Source organism: Molossus molossus, unplaced genomic scaffold (assembly GCF_014108415.1).
Source record: "Molossus molossus isolate mMolMol1 unplaced genomic scaffold, mMolMol1.p scaffold_m16_p_10, whole genome shotgun sequence".
In the NCBI taxonomy this organism is placed as follows: domain Eukaryota; kingdom Metazoa; phylum Chordata; class Mammalia; order Chiroptera; family Molossidae; genus Molossus; species Molossus molossus.
This window is the reverse complement of record NW_023425345.1, coordinates 90,459,886-90,475,910: the sequence shown is the minus strand read 5'-3', so window position 1 is coordinate 90,475,910 and position 16,025 is coordinate 90,459,886. Positions and strand designations below refer to the sequence as shown.

General features: G+C 52.7%; 1 pseudogene; it reads right to left on the bottom strand.

Annotated features, from left to right (window-relative positions):
* Window positions 1-6,597: 6,597 nt before the first annotated feature.
* LOC118623801 overlaps window positions 6,598-16,025 on the bottom strand; it is a 140,934-nt pseudogene continuing 131,506 nt past the window's right edge.

Below are 16,025 nucleotides of genomic sequence, written 5' to 3'. Positions count from 1 at the left end.
AAGGGATTGGCAGCTGGGAGCAAAACCAGGTCCCTTGAGAGCCTTCCTCCGACGGTGGTGGAAGAGAACCAAGGGCCCCATTTCCCAAGGGATGCAAACACTGTTGTATCAGAAGGACAGTTAGGGTGGGCTGGGACCCAAGCCAAGTTCATGCCATGGTTGGGAGCTCCCTGGCCCTACACTCTCCGGATGGACCCTTGCAAGGGTAAATGAGATAAAAAAGGAACCGGCCCTTCAGCAATGGGATATGTGGAAAGATCCGGCGAAAGAAAGCAGCCAGAAAATCTCAGGCGGAGAGCGGAGGAGAAACATGCAGAGTAACAATGGATTATCACAAAACTGAACCCTTGTCAGAGAGGATGTGCCTGACTCCCTGTGCGGTGGGGAGTGGAGCAGGGGGGGGAGGGCAGGCGGCCTCCTGCTGACAGGAGAGGGACGGGGACTCAGTGATCTGCACTAACTCCTTTCAGTTAGTATTTAAGGATGATGCGAAGAACCTAACCCCTGGAGAAGTGGACATGATGGATTGGTTGTCACCGTCAGTGGTGATTCACTCGGAAGCCTGGTTATAACACAAAGCCAAGGCTAAGAAATGTCTCTGATGGTGTTATCTTGGGGTGCAAAGAGTGTCGGAGTTTATTACCGAGGGCTGACACTTAGGAAGCACTCAGAATGTGACAGGCACCATGCTTACAGCTTCATACATCACACCTTTAATCCTCAGAGCAGCCCAGGAGCAGAGTGTATTATTAGCATCCCCATTTTACAGATGAAGAAATCAAGACACAGAGCTTACGCAGCTCGCCCGAGGTCACACCATGAGCGAGCCGGAGAGTAAGGGCTGAAATCCAGGGGGTCGGGAGGCAGGGTCACCGCTCACCATCCCACTGAGCCTCCTCTGGGAATGGTCCAGGGAGCAGGCAGTCAGGTGACATGGAAATGGTGTGCCTGCTGGTCAGACCCGCTCGCGGGCCACTTTGGACAGTTTTGAACACATTTGGAATAATCGCGTGGTAAGGAAAAGCCAAAAAAGCAAAAACCAAAACCAAGAAATCCCAAAGCAAAAACAAAGGTGGCAGAGCAGCCTCGCGGAGGCAGGGAGACTGGCATCCTGCTGAGGATATGTGGGCAGGAGGGGCTGGTGGGAGGTCATCTGCCGGAAGAGAGCTCTTCTAGGAGCAGGTGTCGGCACAGCAGGGGGCACGAGCGGGGAGCAGCGCAGGAGCACTGCCTGGTGGGCTCCCCCAACCCCGTCCCCAGGACTCCTCCCTGAGCTGGGAGCCTGGCTGCGTGGGCCCAGTTCAGCCCTGGACCCGAGGAGCCCCCCGAGCTCATCTGCTGCACGTCCTGTCCAGGCTGGATGGTACTGGCCCATCTCGGAACACACACTTGAGGGTTCTGTCCTTACAACCCCCTGGCATATCTTGGCGAAGACGTTCTGCTCCTTCTGCTGATCAGGGTTCTGTGAAGTGACCCATGGTTCCTTCAGACGCCTGAGGTGTCTGGTCCTCTTGTTTGTTCGTGATCTCGTAGACAGTGAGAACTGGAAGGAACCTTCTGCTTCTACTGGTCCAACTCCCTTCCTTTACAGGGGAGACACAGTCTTAGGATGAGAGGTGTTCCACAGGGCCACCAGCCGCGTGGCCGCGGGGATAGGGCGGGTCCAGGTCTTCAGAGTCCAGCCCAGCACCCGTGAACGAGCCGGTGGCCCTGAAGGTCTGCTTTGGGGAAGCGCTCAGTGTGGTTCACCGATGGGGTGGCTGGTGGCGGGTTCCAAGGCAGAGAGCTCCTGAATTAACTTCTGTATTTGTTTTTTGCTCTGTTTTCTGGTTTCCTTTTTCCCCGCCCCACCCACCATCCCACATCTGACATCTCCCATGTTGGCCTCCTTGCCCTCACTCTTTATACTCTGTCCTGAGTTGTTGCAGCTTTCTTTTCCACTCATCCACGGTGTTTGTTCCTCTCTCCTGCTCCTTGGCCTCCCCTCCCCCACCCAGGGCGCGTGTCTGCGCACACATGCGCCGGTGCCCACGTGCACACAAGGACGCGCACACTCCGCTGGCTCTGTCCTTTCTCTCCTGATTTAGAGAGAGACAGAGACAGACTGCCCCCCCCCCCAGGAGTGCTGAAAACCAGTCCATCTGCTATGGCTCTGGTTACTATTTGATATTTTGCCTTATGGAGAAAGAGGGCGGCTAGGGTTTCTGTGTTTTCTCACGCTTCTCTTTAAATGCAAGGAAGTCGATGTTTCTCACCTAATAAGCAAGTCATAAAAACTTGGCGGGGAGTCGGGAAGCCATATTGACACCCCCTTTTAGGGGAATTAGTGGAGTGCCTTTTGCAGATGGGCATGTCATGAATTTTTGATGGCTGAGGTGACGCACGCTAATTGTGGCTTAATCACTAGCTCATGCATCTCCATGGAAATCTTTCTGAGTTATTTTGCCATGTCAGCTTGTAGAGGTTTTGTCAGTAGGAGGACTGAGGCTGGAACAGTTTGTCATTAACCTCGGGGCTAAAGGTTGAGTGGGAGGAGGCTCAGGGCCACCACCCCAGACTCAGATCAGAGTGGCCGTCCCTGCTGAGGCCTGAGGTGGGGTGGGAGGCAGGGACCTTCCGAGTTCCTTCGACAATTCATTCCTTACTAATGGCCCCAGAGGGAATCCCACTAGCCAGGGCTTCTTAGTGGTAGCTCCCCCTCCAACCTTGGCACATTGGGGGCGACTCACTGCGATTCAAGTACAGCCCTCCTTCCGTCTCCGTGCTCCTGGGCTGCAGGGAGCCCCTCCCACCGCTCCGTGGACTTGGCCATCTCCATCCTCTTCTCTGACTCCTCGGATCCACTGACCCTTTGAACTGGGGTGCGACCCAAGGTTTCACTTCTGCCGTCCAGTCTCCTCCAGGCCGTCTGGCTCCGGGTCCAGTTTTCTCCCTGTCCCATCGAGTATGCCCGTGGAGACCGGACAGGAAAGGGACTTTTATTCTATCTCAGTGCCAGTCAGAGGGCCTCCCAGCCTCCCCTCGGCCACTCTCCTCCCTCTGCCCCACCGCCACTGCAGGCCTGGGCCGTCCTCCTTCACAGCGAGCCTCTGTTTTGAGGGTGCACGAGGAGTCGTTGTGAAAGCGTGGGCTCGAGGAGGAAAGTATGTCTTTGTTTTAGTCTCTTAGGTCTTTGAGTTCGTGTTTTATTTATTTATTTATTTAATTCCTCACCGGAGGATACTTTTCTATTTATCATCAGATAGAGTGGGAGGGAGGGCAAGAGAGAGAGAGACAGAGAGAAACATCGATGTGATAGAACCACATGGACTAGTTGCCTCCCACACGACCCCACCAGGGCCGGGGACGAACTGCAACCGAGGTACGTGCCCTTAACTGGAATCTGACCCGCGACTCATTGGTCCGCGGGCCGATGCTCTAACCGCTGAGCAAACTGGCCAGAGCTGAGTTAGTGTTCTCACAGTTGGCTTGGTGAGTAGGGTTCTACATGCCCTGCCTCAGGGACCGGACCCATAGTTTGTGGACTAGTATCAGCAATGCTGTCCGAGGCCACGCAATCAACACTCCTGTCTGCAAGGACTGAACCCAAAATACAGACCTACTGCCCCTGTCGTTCTGACTCCCTGAGATGACCTCCCTGCAGAGGACTGAGTTATTTGGGCACTTGCCTGGAGATATATAAAGACGTGGTTAGATTTCATGAAGGACCTGCCAGGGGGTGTGGAGAACAGTGACGTCCCTCCTGCATCTCAGCCTTTCTGGACAGTCTTCCCCAGGACAGGACCTCCCTCCAGGTGCCTGTGGATATGAGTGGAAAGTTGGTGTCGCTGTGACATTTGGAGTCAGGAAGGCTGAACATTCTGCTGTGCTGCCTGCAATCTGCACCGTGAAAAGCTGTCCCGCCCCAAATGCAAAACGTCATAAAGTCACAGAGAGATAGAGAAGGAAGTCCCTGTAGAGGCCAGGCTCCCACCACCTTCCTGTGACGGAGGAAACCTTGGCCTGGAAAGGGAAAGGGGCTTCCTGAAGATCAGCAGCCAGCTGCGGGCAGAGCTGGGCCGGAGCCCATGCATCACGGGGCCCGTGCATCAGAGGGACGGGCAGGCAGTGGCCACGGGAGCAGGCCTGGCGGAGCGTGGCCTTCCGACAGGCCCTGGGTGTCAGGCCCCTGGTGGCTGACTGTGTCTGCAACCCTGGAGCTGAGCTACCGTGTGGTCCCGGGCTCCCTGCGGCCCAGGGCTGACTTGGGACTGCTGCTCTCCTTTCAGGAAGTGGGTTTGCTCGTTCTGTTCAGACTTTCTTCTCCCTCCAGGAAACACCCCCAAACAACCCCTGTGTTTGGGAGCAACGTGAGTTAGCTGGGAGGGGCTCTCGGTGAGTGCCTATGTCCCGTGCCCTGGGGGGAGGACGGCGGAGAGGCTCGGGTGGGCAAAGGGGCCCCACCTCTGTTCTTAGCTCTCTTGCTCTGTGATGCTGGCAGGCTGTTGAGGCTTCTTGTTCCAGCTCCCGGTGCTCTGCTTCCTGTCCCCTGCCTGGGGCATCGCAGCCACTGACCTCCCGGCGAGGAGCCGGAGCTGCTGGGGTCGGGGAGGGAACCCTGTGTGTGTAGGTGTAGCAGTCAGTGTCCAGGCAGGAAAGACTCTCAGTGAGGCGACTGAGGGGACTTTAATAAAGGGGTGCTTGCTGTGGGGGTGACCAGGTTAAGGGTACCCAGTGGTCTCAGAGCCCCTCCTCTCCCCCTGTAGGCTCTCTCTTCTAGGGAGAATCTCAGGACAGCTGGTAGCTCCCGTGTCCTCCTCTAGACTCATTCTCCAGGCCTGCGCACCTGCCTGTCACCTCACGGAGGGTGGGGAGGAGTACATGCCCGGGCCACCCCCGGCGTGAGGGCGGCAGGGGTGCAGGGCTTGTGGGTGGGCCTCCTCCGGCCCGAGGCTGCAGCTCCTCGCGGTGGCCCTCCCCACAGCTGAGCCTGTGGGTTTTAGGAACTCCTCTTCCCCTCACCTTTCTAGGATAAAGGCTATGAGGAAGAGGTCCCTGTCTTCCCAGGGAGCAGAGTCCAGTGGACGAAGCATTTGCGCTCCCAGGGATCACTGCACACGGGAAAGCCTGCAGTGACCGGGGTACAGCGGCGAGGTCTCCTAGCTGTCGGTGGGGTGACGGGAAGGCTTCTCAGGAGCAGGGGCTCTCGACTTGAGTCTTGACTAGATGCGCTCACAAGGTGGGTACGGAAACCACAGGCAGAGGCAACACTGCAAGTGAAAAGGCGCAGCTAAGACCCCCAGTCTTTTTCTGATGGCAAATAGTAGAAACCAAACTTAAAATAAAGAAAAACATATATATATGGTGTTGGTTCCAGTAACTAGAATGTCCAGAGACTGCAGGCATGACTGGCATCAGGGCCTGAAATACACTCGCCAGCGCTCTGTCTTGCTGTCTGCCCACCTCTGTTCTGCTGTCTCCGAGGTCAGCTGGGTTCCCGGCGGCCTTTCTCCATTGCGCCGGTGGGCAGGGGGAGCAGGAAGGCGGATGGCTTCTGCAGCAATAGCTCGTGTGTTTCTTTGACCTTGTGCATCTAGAGAAAGACATGTACACATTTTTCTCCCAGCCTTCGTATAGCAAGAACTGTGAGAAGTTAGCCCTCCCAGTGGGGATGACAAGGAGAGACTTTGGCAAGGTCAGGTCGGGCCTATCCTTGGGCAGGTTGCATGCCCGGAATAAAACACCTGGACCGCATAGAGAAGGCTCCCACAGGAAATGGGCTTTTATTACCTGAAGAAGAGGTAAAGGCAAAGCATTATGGGAAGACCAAACATGTAGCTCCCGCAGCCCATTTCATTGGGTGTAGTTGGGGAGCAAGCTGTGTAAGTGGGTGCGTGTGGACGGGGTTTGGGGATGCTGGGAGCTAAAAAGGGTTTGGATGATGACAGCTTCCCCATGGGCAGTGGAGGCCCCTGGAGTGTTTTAAACAGAGCAAAGACTTAGTCTGAATTGTATTTCTGAGGCATAATTTAAAAAGCAAAGCCCCTCTCCATTAAAAAGGAAGCCTTTTTTAAAAAGCATAGACTACTTCCTAAGGCTGAAAAGAAAGAAATGCAGTTGGGATTATCCGCTATTTAAACCTCCCTGCTTTGCTTCCTTCCTAAACATCGGCTGTCTGACCGGCACGTTTCCAGTTTGCACGGGACCCTTCCTTCTGCAGGGCCTGATCCCTTCGTCTGCGGCTGGAGGGCCAGCGCGCATGCGCCTGATTGCTGGGCTGGGCTCCAGCTCGCGTCTCTATGGAGCCAGGAGCATTTGCAGGCAGAATCTGGCTGACAGGCGCTTCTGAGACTGCTGCCTCCAGTCCCCACCGTGGGCCTGTGAGTCACACGGGCCTGTCACTGAGAGCGGGCGCTAAGCCACGCGCTCCCCTCTCCCCACAGCAGGCGATCGCTATCGACGCTGTCTCATTGCACAATCGTTTCTCGTCTGTCAAGACCCACCTGCCTCCAAGCCACACGGAGACTGACAGTCGGGTGGGGGAGGACATGGATCAGTGCGGAGGACGGCGAGCGAGTTTGCCCAGAGTGACTGTTGGCGTCGCAGTAGCAGAGGCTTCTAGAAGAGCGATGGCAGGAAAATGGCTAAGGACTCGGACTCTGTCAACTCCAGGCCCTGGCCCTTCCTGATGGTGTGACTCAGGCAGGTTGCTCTGACGTCCTTAGGAGAGGAGAGTCCCTGCTTCACAGGGTGGTTGTACGGCAGTCGGCACAGTGTCTGAGTCAGTGCGTTTTCGCTGTTGCCAACATCACACTTTTCTGGCCTGTTCATTAGACAGGTCCCTGTTTGTGATGGGATCTGGCCATCTCGCCGGATGTCCTTCTTCTCAGGGGCTAGACGGTCAGTTGGGGATCGGGGTAGGTGGACCAAGCCTGGACAGTGCTGGCAGGAAGGCTTCACGGTGCCCTTGGGCTCAACGGGGACACCCCCCCCGGCCTTCTTGCGAAGGACCCGCTTCTCCCCGCAGATTCTCTGCCAGCCTGGGAATAGTAGAGATAATGACGGAGCTGGAAGGAACATGTGGCTGATTTAGTTTGCAGAAATACTTGGTGTGCAAATATTTTAACAGGTTTGTTAAGTCAGGCACAGATTGGAAACGTCAGCATTTCAATATATCGCCTCTTCTGGGGTCCTGTGCGTTGAAAATGAATGCATACTCATCCAACAGAGGGTTTTCAGGATGGTTTTGTTTTTTTTTTTAATTCTAGTGTTGTGACTTCAGGGAGATTAAAAGTGATGAGCCTCGCCCTGGCCGGTTTGGCTCAGCGGTTCGAGCGTCGACCTGACCCGGGTTCGTTTTCCACTAAGGGCACGTACCTCGGTTGCAGTTTGTCCCCGGCCCTGGTTGGTGGTGCGGGTGGCAGCCACTCGATGTGTCCCTTTCACGTCGATGTCTCTCTCTCTCTCTCTCTCTTTCTCCCTCCTGCTCCATCTGAACAAAAAATGGAAAAAAAAATGTTCCCGGGTGGGGATAAAAAAAAAAAGTGATGAGCCTCTCTGGGTTCAGACCAACAGAGACTTAGGACTTCACAGCTGGAAAGTGGGGGGCACAGGATTAGCATTGTTAGCGATAAAGCAGAACCAGAAGATAAAGCATGACGGGGATCCTGACATTTTCACCCCGAATTAAACTTCCTGCTGGGGCAGCAGGCAGAGTCGGACACAGCCAGCCCCTCGGCACATGGTGGAGGAGGAAGGGGAAGAAAGGAACCGAACCTGCTCCTGCTCAGTGTGCCCACCTCAGCATGTGGCACAACGGAGCCTTCACTCACTCAGGCCAGCAGCCTTCGGATTTCCCAGACTCCTCTTTTCCCACCTCACCTCTCACTGTGGGACTATATCCCTATAAAATACGTCTCACTTCCACCATACCTCAGCTCCACCGTCACCTCTCCTGGTCTGTGCCATCCTCATTGTGCTCTTGGACAACCTAGATATCGTCCCAACTGCTCTCTTCACCTCGTCTCTCACAACACAGCAGCCAGAGTGGTGGTGTAAGACTGTTAGTCAGATGGCATTACTCTCCTGGTCCAAACTCATAGTTTCCCATTAGAAGCAAAATCTAAGCTCTTTACTTTTGCCTCTGAGGTCCTTCCTGATGGCCTACTTCCCTGACCTTACCTCCTCCCTCCACCTCCTGCTCACACTGCTTCAGCCACTGGGCCCTCCTCTGGGTTACTAGAGCGCTGTACGCTCACGCTTGCCTCAGGACCTTTGCACATCCTATTTCCTCTCGGTACAGCCCTCCTCCCCTGATCTTCACTCATCATTTTATTCAGGTCATTGTTCAGCTGTTGCCTCCTCAGAGAGGCCTCCTCTGACCACTCTTTCTAAAATAACTACCCTCTCTGTTACTCTATTTGCCTTTATCTTTTTTATTTTTTTTTTTTATTTTTATTTTTTTTTATCCTCACCCGAGGACATTTTTCCATTTTTTGTACAGACAGAGTGGGAGGGAGAGAGAGGAAGAGAGCGAGAGAGAAACATCGACGTGAAAGGGACACATCGAGTGGCTGCCACCCGCACGACCAACCAGGGCCGGGGACAAACTGCAACCGAGGTACATGCCCTTAGCGGGAACCGAACCCGGGTCTCTCCGGACCGCAGGTGGGCGCTCTAACCACTGAGCCAAACCGGCCAGGGCTGCCTTTATCTTTTTTAAATTCACGTATCACTGTTTGACATTATATTATGCATTTTTAAATGCTTGTTTAGGACTTTGTTTTATCTACTGCTGTTTTACCGGTGCCTAGCACAGGGTCCGATGTAGGTAGGAGCTCAGGAGCAAGGCAAGTCTGGAAGAGAAAACCCAGAGGGGTCAGACTCCCTCCTGCTCAGGTCCTCCCCCCAGGCTCCCTCCGCAGTGCCACCATCCTCCCTGTGGTCCCCGAGCGGCAGGAAACTGTCCTGCGGTTTCAGAGGCAGCTTAGCATGTGGCTATTGCTACTGGCCCCATTTTGCAGACGAGAAAAGCCCCCGCTCCAACTTGTGTCTCTGTGCTGTTATCTCTGCGCTCGATGCCTTTTTGGCTCATGTAGTTATTGTGGCTTTTCTCTTCTAATCCTCATCACAATCCTACGAGGCGCACATTGTACAGTCAAGCAGATGAGGACGGGGTTCGGGCTGGAGTGACTTCCACAGGCTCACCCAGCCTGAAGCAGCAGAGTGGCATTCGCATTGAGGCGGCGTGACGCATCCGCACCTGTTCCTCACCTACTGCCCTCCTCGGGGAGCAGAGGCCGCCGAGGCCGCACTGTGCCCAGTGCTGTCGTGAGGATCGGTGAGGTGGGCGCACACGGAGCTCTTTGTGCAGGCCCTGTGTGCCCCTTGGCACTTACTGGGCGCCTGCTCTGAGCCGGCTCCGTGGCAGTTCCTGGGGACACAGGGTTGAAGATGACAGAGTCTGTGCCCGGGAGCAATCAGTCCAGTGGGGAAGCAGAAGAGTGAAGCCCAGCACATTCTACAATCACTGCAGTGCGGCAAGTACTGCAACGTGGTGAGCCCAGGAGGCCATGGCATGTGGGAGCGGCTCTTAACTTGGTCCAGTGAGGGTAAGGAAGCTTCAGAAAAGGAGGTCTACCTGGAGACTGGGAGGATGGGTGGGCATTGGCCACTGCAGGGGAGACAGGCGAGCCGCCTGGTCTGTCCCGAGAGCTGCCTGCAGTTCTCTCACTATCTTTGGACGAGGTTGCTGAGTAAAGGAGTCGGAACAGATGAGGCTGGAGAGAAAGACACATCTTGAAGGGCCTTGAGTGACAAGTGAGACAGCGGAGACCCTGTCCTGCGGGCAACGGGAAGTCTGGCCGATGCAAAGAAACTTGAGAGGGAGCCGGAAAGGAGGGAAGACAACCGGCAGTTGTGGGACCACTGCACTGAGTGAGGCCGAACTCAGAGGGCACCTGTGAGGATGGAGAGAAGAGGAGAGACTCAACGTTAGATCATTCCACACTTGATCATTCCCAGGCGAGAGGCCCTGGCCACAATCTAAAGAAAATCCTGACACGAGGCACAAGATAAGTCCTGTGTCTTCCTGAAGCACAATGCAAGCCCTTCGCAGGTGCTTCAAAGGTGCAATGACTGCACCTCCCCGAGCCGGCGCTGCGGGAGGAACTGGCCCGAGCTGGTTCTGCAGGGATCAGCTGGCCCGAGCTGGTTCTGCGGGGAGGAGCCCCTGAGCCGGCGCTGTGGGAGGAGCTGGCCCAAGCCAGTGCTGCCGGGAGGAGCTGGCCCGAGCCGGTGCTGCAGGGAGGAGCTGGCCCAGCTGGTTCTGCGGGGAGGAGCTGGCCCGAGCCGGTTCTGCAGGGAGGAGCTGGCCCGAGCCAGTGCTGCGGGGAGGAGCTGGCCCGAGCCGGTTCTGCGGGGAGGAGCTGGCCCGAGCCGGTTCTGCGAGGAGGAGCTGGCCCGAGCTGGTTCTGCAGGGAGGAGCTGGCCCCAGCTGGTTCTGTGGGGAGGAGCTGGCCCGCAGCCCTGGGTCTTCCCTCCCCGGCCTCCCCGTGACTTGGCAGAACTCAGGAGAGCTGGTCCTTCTGTAGACCTTCACCCCAGCGTTTCCCTCCCGGCTCTCTGACCCCTGGTGCTGACTCCTCCACAGTCCTTTCAGGAATCTCAGGACACGTAGGCTTCCGAACATGGGTGGGTGGGAGACGCTGCAGGGGCTCCAGAGTTACAGCAGTGCCCAGTCTCCCTGGGTGGGGACCCGAGCAGGATGTACTGCCTTTCCAGACTTTGTTCTAGCTGCCACTAGCAAGGCTGTGTGCATGAGCCATGAATGATAGCAAACCCGCAGAAATGCAGCCCCTAAGTAGTCACAGGGGTAACAAGCTACTGTTCGTTTTGCTTAATTAATTGAACCACCACAAAACTATTCTTTTTTTAGGGCTATAGTATAAAATACAATAATCTAGAATAAAGCAACCAAAAAATGTGGTTCATGTATTTACCTCCTCAACTACATAAGTAACTTTCTCAAAACCTCTGCTGTGAAGCATCCGTTGGGAAAGGGGTGCATGCCCCTCCCCCACGCCCACCCCGACAACTGCAGGGAGGCACCTTCCCCTGTACCCTGCCTAAGGAGAAGCTAAATATATATTGTTACTCATTTCTTTTGAGAGAAAAAGCTCATTCTCGATATTGCAAAAACAAACTTGCTTTCTAACATTTTGGCAAAAGAGATCATATATGGGTGGTAGTTAAAGATCTGGAGTCGGAGTCCTGGCTCTTGATTAAGGCTCTACCAGCTACTTAATCTCCCTGAGCTTCAGTTATTTATCTATAGTCAGGAATTATAGTAGTCCCTGCCCAAAGTGTTGTAAAGATGGAACAAAATTATGTGCATAAAACTATCCTGTCTGGTACATAGTAAAGGCATAATTAATAATCATGCTGATAATAGAGGCAATACTCATAATAACAATAAAACATAATAATAACTTCAAAAACATTTTCCTTCGAAGTTAAGGAATAAGTGGTAAGTTTCATCTTAGAGCTCGGAAAATCAAGGCTTCTGGCCACAGGTCAGAGGTGACTCTTAGAATGAGAAACAGGACCCAGCTCTCCTGGAGAGGGACACTTCCTCTTTCAGCCCCTGTCCCCCGTCCCCTGGTCCCGGGCTCATTCACATGGCCAGGGCGTTGAGGGGAGCACTGTGTATCAGCCCCTGTCCCCCGTCCCCTGGTCCCGGGCTCATTCACATGGCCAGGGCGTTGAGGGGAGCACTGTGTATCAGCCCCTGTCCCCCGTCCCCTGGTCCCGGGCTCATTCACATGGCCAGGGCGTTGAGGGGAGCACTGTGTATCAGCCCCTGTCCCCCGTCCCCTGGTCCTGGGCTCATTCACACGGCCAGGGCATTGAGGGGAGCACTGTGTATCAGCCCCTGGTCAGGAGTGGTGGAGGACTTGGCCGCTCTGTAAATTGTAATTAAGAAGAACTCTAATGAATCAAGAAGGCATTGATTTCTCCAATGATATATATGCTATCTAGAATCAATATGGAACAAAACAAGGTGTGTGTCCTCTCCTCACTAAAGTCTTGAGCCCATCCTGGCCTGAACGGAGTTACCACGAACTTTTTTTTGGTACATGCCCCTAGCGAGAACCAAACCCGAGACTCTCTGGTCCACAGACCGATACTCCAGCCACTGAGCCAAACCGGCCAGGGCACGAGGAACTTTTATCAGCCCTTTTGACCTGCGACCCTGCTGCCCGCTGCTGCCATGGTCTTCTGAGGCCAGAGTTCCCATCACCTTGCGATGATCACTGACTCCCTCTCCAGCTAGTCAGTGCCTACCTGACTCCTTTTGATTTACTTTCTCATGCCCTTTGACCCCATGTCCAGTGTCCTTTCCAGGACCCCATGCTGCCTGGTGTTGTAGAATCATGCACGTGCTCAAGATCGTGGCCAAGTTCCTAGTCCATCACTCCTACCATGAGGGTGCCATTCGATCTCCGCATCCAGTTCTTTAGAGCCGTTTCTATGAAAGAATCAACTATTCTTTATACTGGGCCCCAGTTTAAAGATTTATTTACAAAATTTCGGAGGAGAAAGGAACCTACAGAAGTCTATCACCTTGTCCATATGAGGTTTGACCTTCAGTGACCTTCAGAGGGAAGCTATGGATAGAAAACAGTTCACCCAATTTTCTGAAACTGACTCATTTAATGACCTGGGAATACCAACCAGATCCTTTTGTGCTCCATGTTGCAGCCATTGTTCCCTGCAGGGTTCTCATCAGAGAGGAGAACTGTGGCTATCAAATTCTATATGAAACTTCTGGGGCTCTGAGAATGTCCAATAGGACCCTTCATAACCATCCCTTCTCTAAGCATAAGAATCTCAGTTCTTCCCACTCAACCTCATGGAAGTCACTTTGCAAACTCTCACTCATTTTCTTTCTCTTCTTCAGACACTGGGTGATTGGCCTCCTCAGACCTAGTTTGGGAGCGGTATGGCCACTGTAAGCTCTTTGATCTAGAGCCTTGGTTCTTACATTGTAATGTGCTTGAGACTCATGAAGGGAGCTGGTTAAAACTCAGACTATAGGCACCAGCCCTCGAGACCGATTCGGGAGTTTTGGAGCTGAGGCCGGGAGGCCGGGCTCTGGATCCGCTCCCTGGATGCTGGTGGCTTGAAAGCTGAGCAGTGATTCTGATGACTGCGGAGGCTTCTGCACATAGCAGGACGCAATACATTCCTGTTGGGTAAGTGAGCACACTGCTCACTGCGGAGTGTTCTGATCCTGAGAGATTTTTAAAAAGTGGCTTTTCTATTCCCACCTTGCACAGAGGAGATGAGTTTACGTGCTTCTAAAAGACAGTGGGCAGAGAGGTTTTCCTGCAGGTCTGGTTGCCCACAGCGTCAGTTCCATAAAGAACGGTGCGTCACTGGGCCTCAGCTTCCGCAGAGCCATGGGCTGTACAGCTCCTCCCAAATGGAGTGCCAGGGGGAATAAAAAACAACTGCCACCCTCGAGAATTTCGTCACACACATTTCGATCGCTGGCAGTACTGCTATGGCATTTCAGGAAAAGGGGTGCTCACATTCAGCCAGGGAGCCTGGGAAGACTTTGCAGAGATGGAAGGTATGAGCTGAGGCTTACGGGATGCGTCTTGTTTGAACGGATGGGACAAGGCACGTGTTCCAGTGACGGGATATGGTGGGGCGAAGGATGTGTGTGAGAAAGTAACCATTCTAAAGAGAGTGAGGCAACTCGCTCTCTCTCTACTCATGGGCAGCACTTAGGAAGGTAGGGAGAGGGAAAATAGCTAATATAGACACATATAATATAAAATTTATATATATATAAAATATAGACATCATAATATATGCAATTTTATTTCATTTTCACCACAGTTCTACAAGAAAGATAACAATGTTCTCACTGAATGGGGAAAAGTTCAGAAGAGTAAATTAAGTAGTTCAAGATCACCCAGCTAGACAAGGCAGACCTGGGGTTTGAACCCAGCTCATGTGAATGCCCAGCCTAATGCCAGGGGGCTCACTCACTGCCGGAGAGCCCCGAATGTTGAGCTTTGGGGCTTTGTGTTCAATCTCCGGATAATGGGCACCTTGAAAGGAACATCTAGAAGCCGTCTCTCTGCAGCCCCCGTATTTCTTCTGAAGTGCTTCCCTGGAGAAAACTTCAGCCACACCATGTTGACCCGTCAGACCCTGTTGGCAGCTTGTTGGACGAAGACTGTCGTGGGAAAGCAGGTGGAGAGTTTTACAGATCCTGTCTTCAGCAGCAACTGTGTAATGAATATTGGCACCACGTGGCCCAGTTATCTTGTTAAGAGCAGGCAAGTGCCAGCAATGCCTGTTTGGGTACGTGTGTGTGTAAAAGTTGTTGATAAATCAGCGGCTTTGCCATGTGAACAAAGTCTGCATCTCCAGCTGACATCTTAATTCTAGGGCTCAGAAAACCCAGGGTAGGGATAATGAAACTCCCTGCTTCTAAGTGACAGACGAGGGATCTGCTTGGCTCTGTGTGGCAAGGATGGCCAGGGTGATCACTTTTCGTCAGGAGTTTTGTGACTGCTCTCCTGCATAGGAGTGGTGGCGAGGGCACATTTCCCTGCAGAAATGGATTTGGTGGGACAGTTCGCAGACGGGGCAAACGGGACAAGGATGGCTTGAAGGTGACCATCTGGTTCCCCAATAAAATGTGTTCCTTCACTGTGTAGATGAGATAGCAGTTTAGAAATGACTTTTCTTTTTTCTTCTTAGTGCTTTCCAGGTTTACAAAGTATTTTCCCATACCATTTAATTCTCACAAGAGTCCAGGGAGGTCTCTATAATCATCTCCATTTTGCAGATGAGGAAACTGAGTCTCAGAAACATTGAATGCCTTGACAAAAAGTTAAATAAGTATTAGTCATTGTGAGTTGGATCATTAGAACCCACATTGTACGTACTTATATGTTCACCCATTTGCTTGTTCATTCATGCTTTCATTCATTCATTCGACATTTATTGAACACCTACTGTGTTCCTAGCATTGAGTTAGTTTGGGGAATTCAAAGGTAAAAATGTGAAATTCTTTGAGCTCCTTAAATAGAGGGCTAATAAAAAAGAAGGAGCAGGTCAGTTATTAGCTCATTCTTTGGAACTCTGATTGGTGTTATTTCCACTCACATTTAAATACAAATATTAGGAATCGATCAGTCTTCCAGCCAATACTTCAGTTCTAAAAATATTTTACCCTCACTTATTTATCCACACCTTTGGGGGTTCTGTTACCTTCCCTGAGTCAGTACTTGCCTCAGTTCCATATTAATTACTTCTTGGATGCATACATTTCCTTTCTCTTGGTTCATAAAAAGAAAAATTTTTAATGCATTTGTACATTGCGTCAACATCAGATAACCTGTCCACTTGAGTCACCTCCACAGAGATTATCCCCCACTTCCTTTTTCCTAGCCTTCTTGGGAAAGATGAATTCATTCCAAATGGTCATAATCCCAACTTTATAGAACAAAACCTGCTTCTTCTCCCATGTGCCCGGTCTGTAATTCAGGGCAGAGGGTGGCTAAGTAGTTGATTTGGTTAAGCTGGGTCATGATTTTTTTTTTTTTTATCCTCACCCGAGGACATTTTTTCATTTTTTGCACAGATAGAGTGGGAGGGAGAAGAGAGAGGAAGAGAGAGAGAGAGAGAAACATCGACGTGAAAGAGACACATCGAGTGGCTGCCACCCGCACGACCAACCAGGGCCGGGGAAACTGCAACCGAGGTACATGCCCTTAGCGGGGTCTCTCCGGACCGCAGGCCAATGCTCTAACCGCTGAGCCAAACCGGCCAGGGCTGGGTCATGATTTTTATTACTGGAGGCTTGGACAGCTCTGAAGGCAAAATTAAAAAGTTACTCAGAACTCTCAGAAAGGTTTACTTTGACATACAGACATGTTGAATCAGCCCCTTTTCCTCCATGAGTAAGCCAAAGCAGACGGTAGGTGCTCATTCAGGGACAGTGCCAATCATTCTGCAAAGAC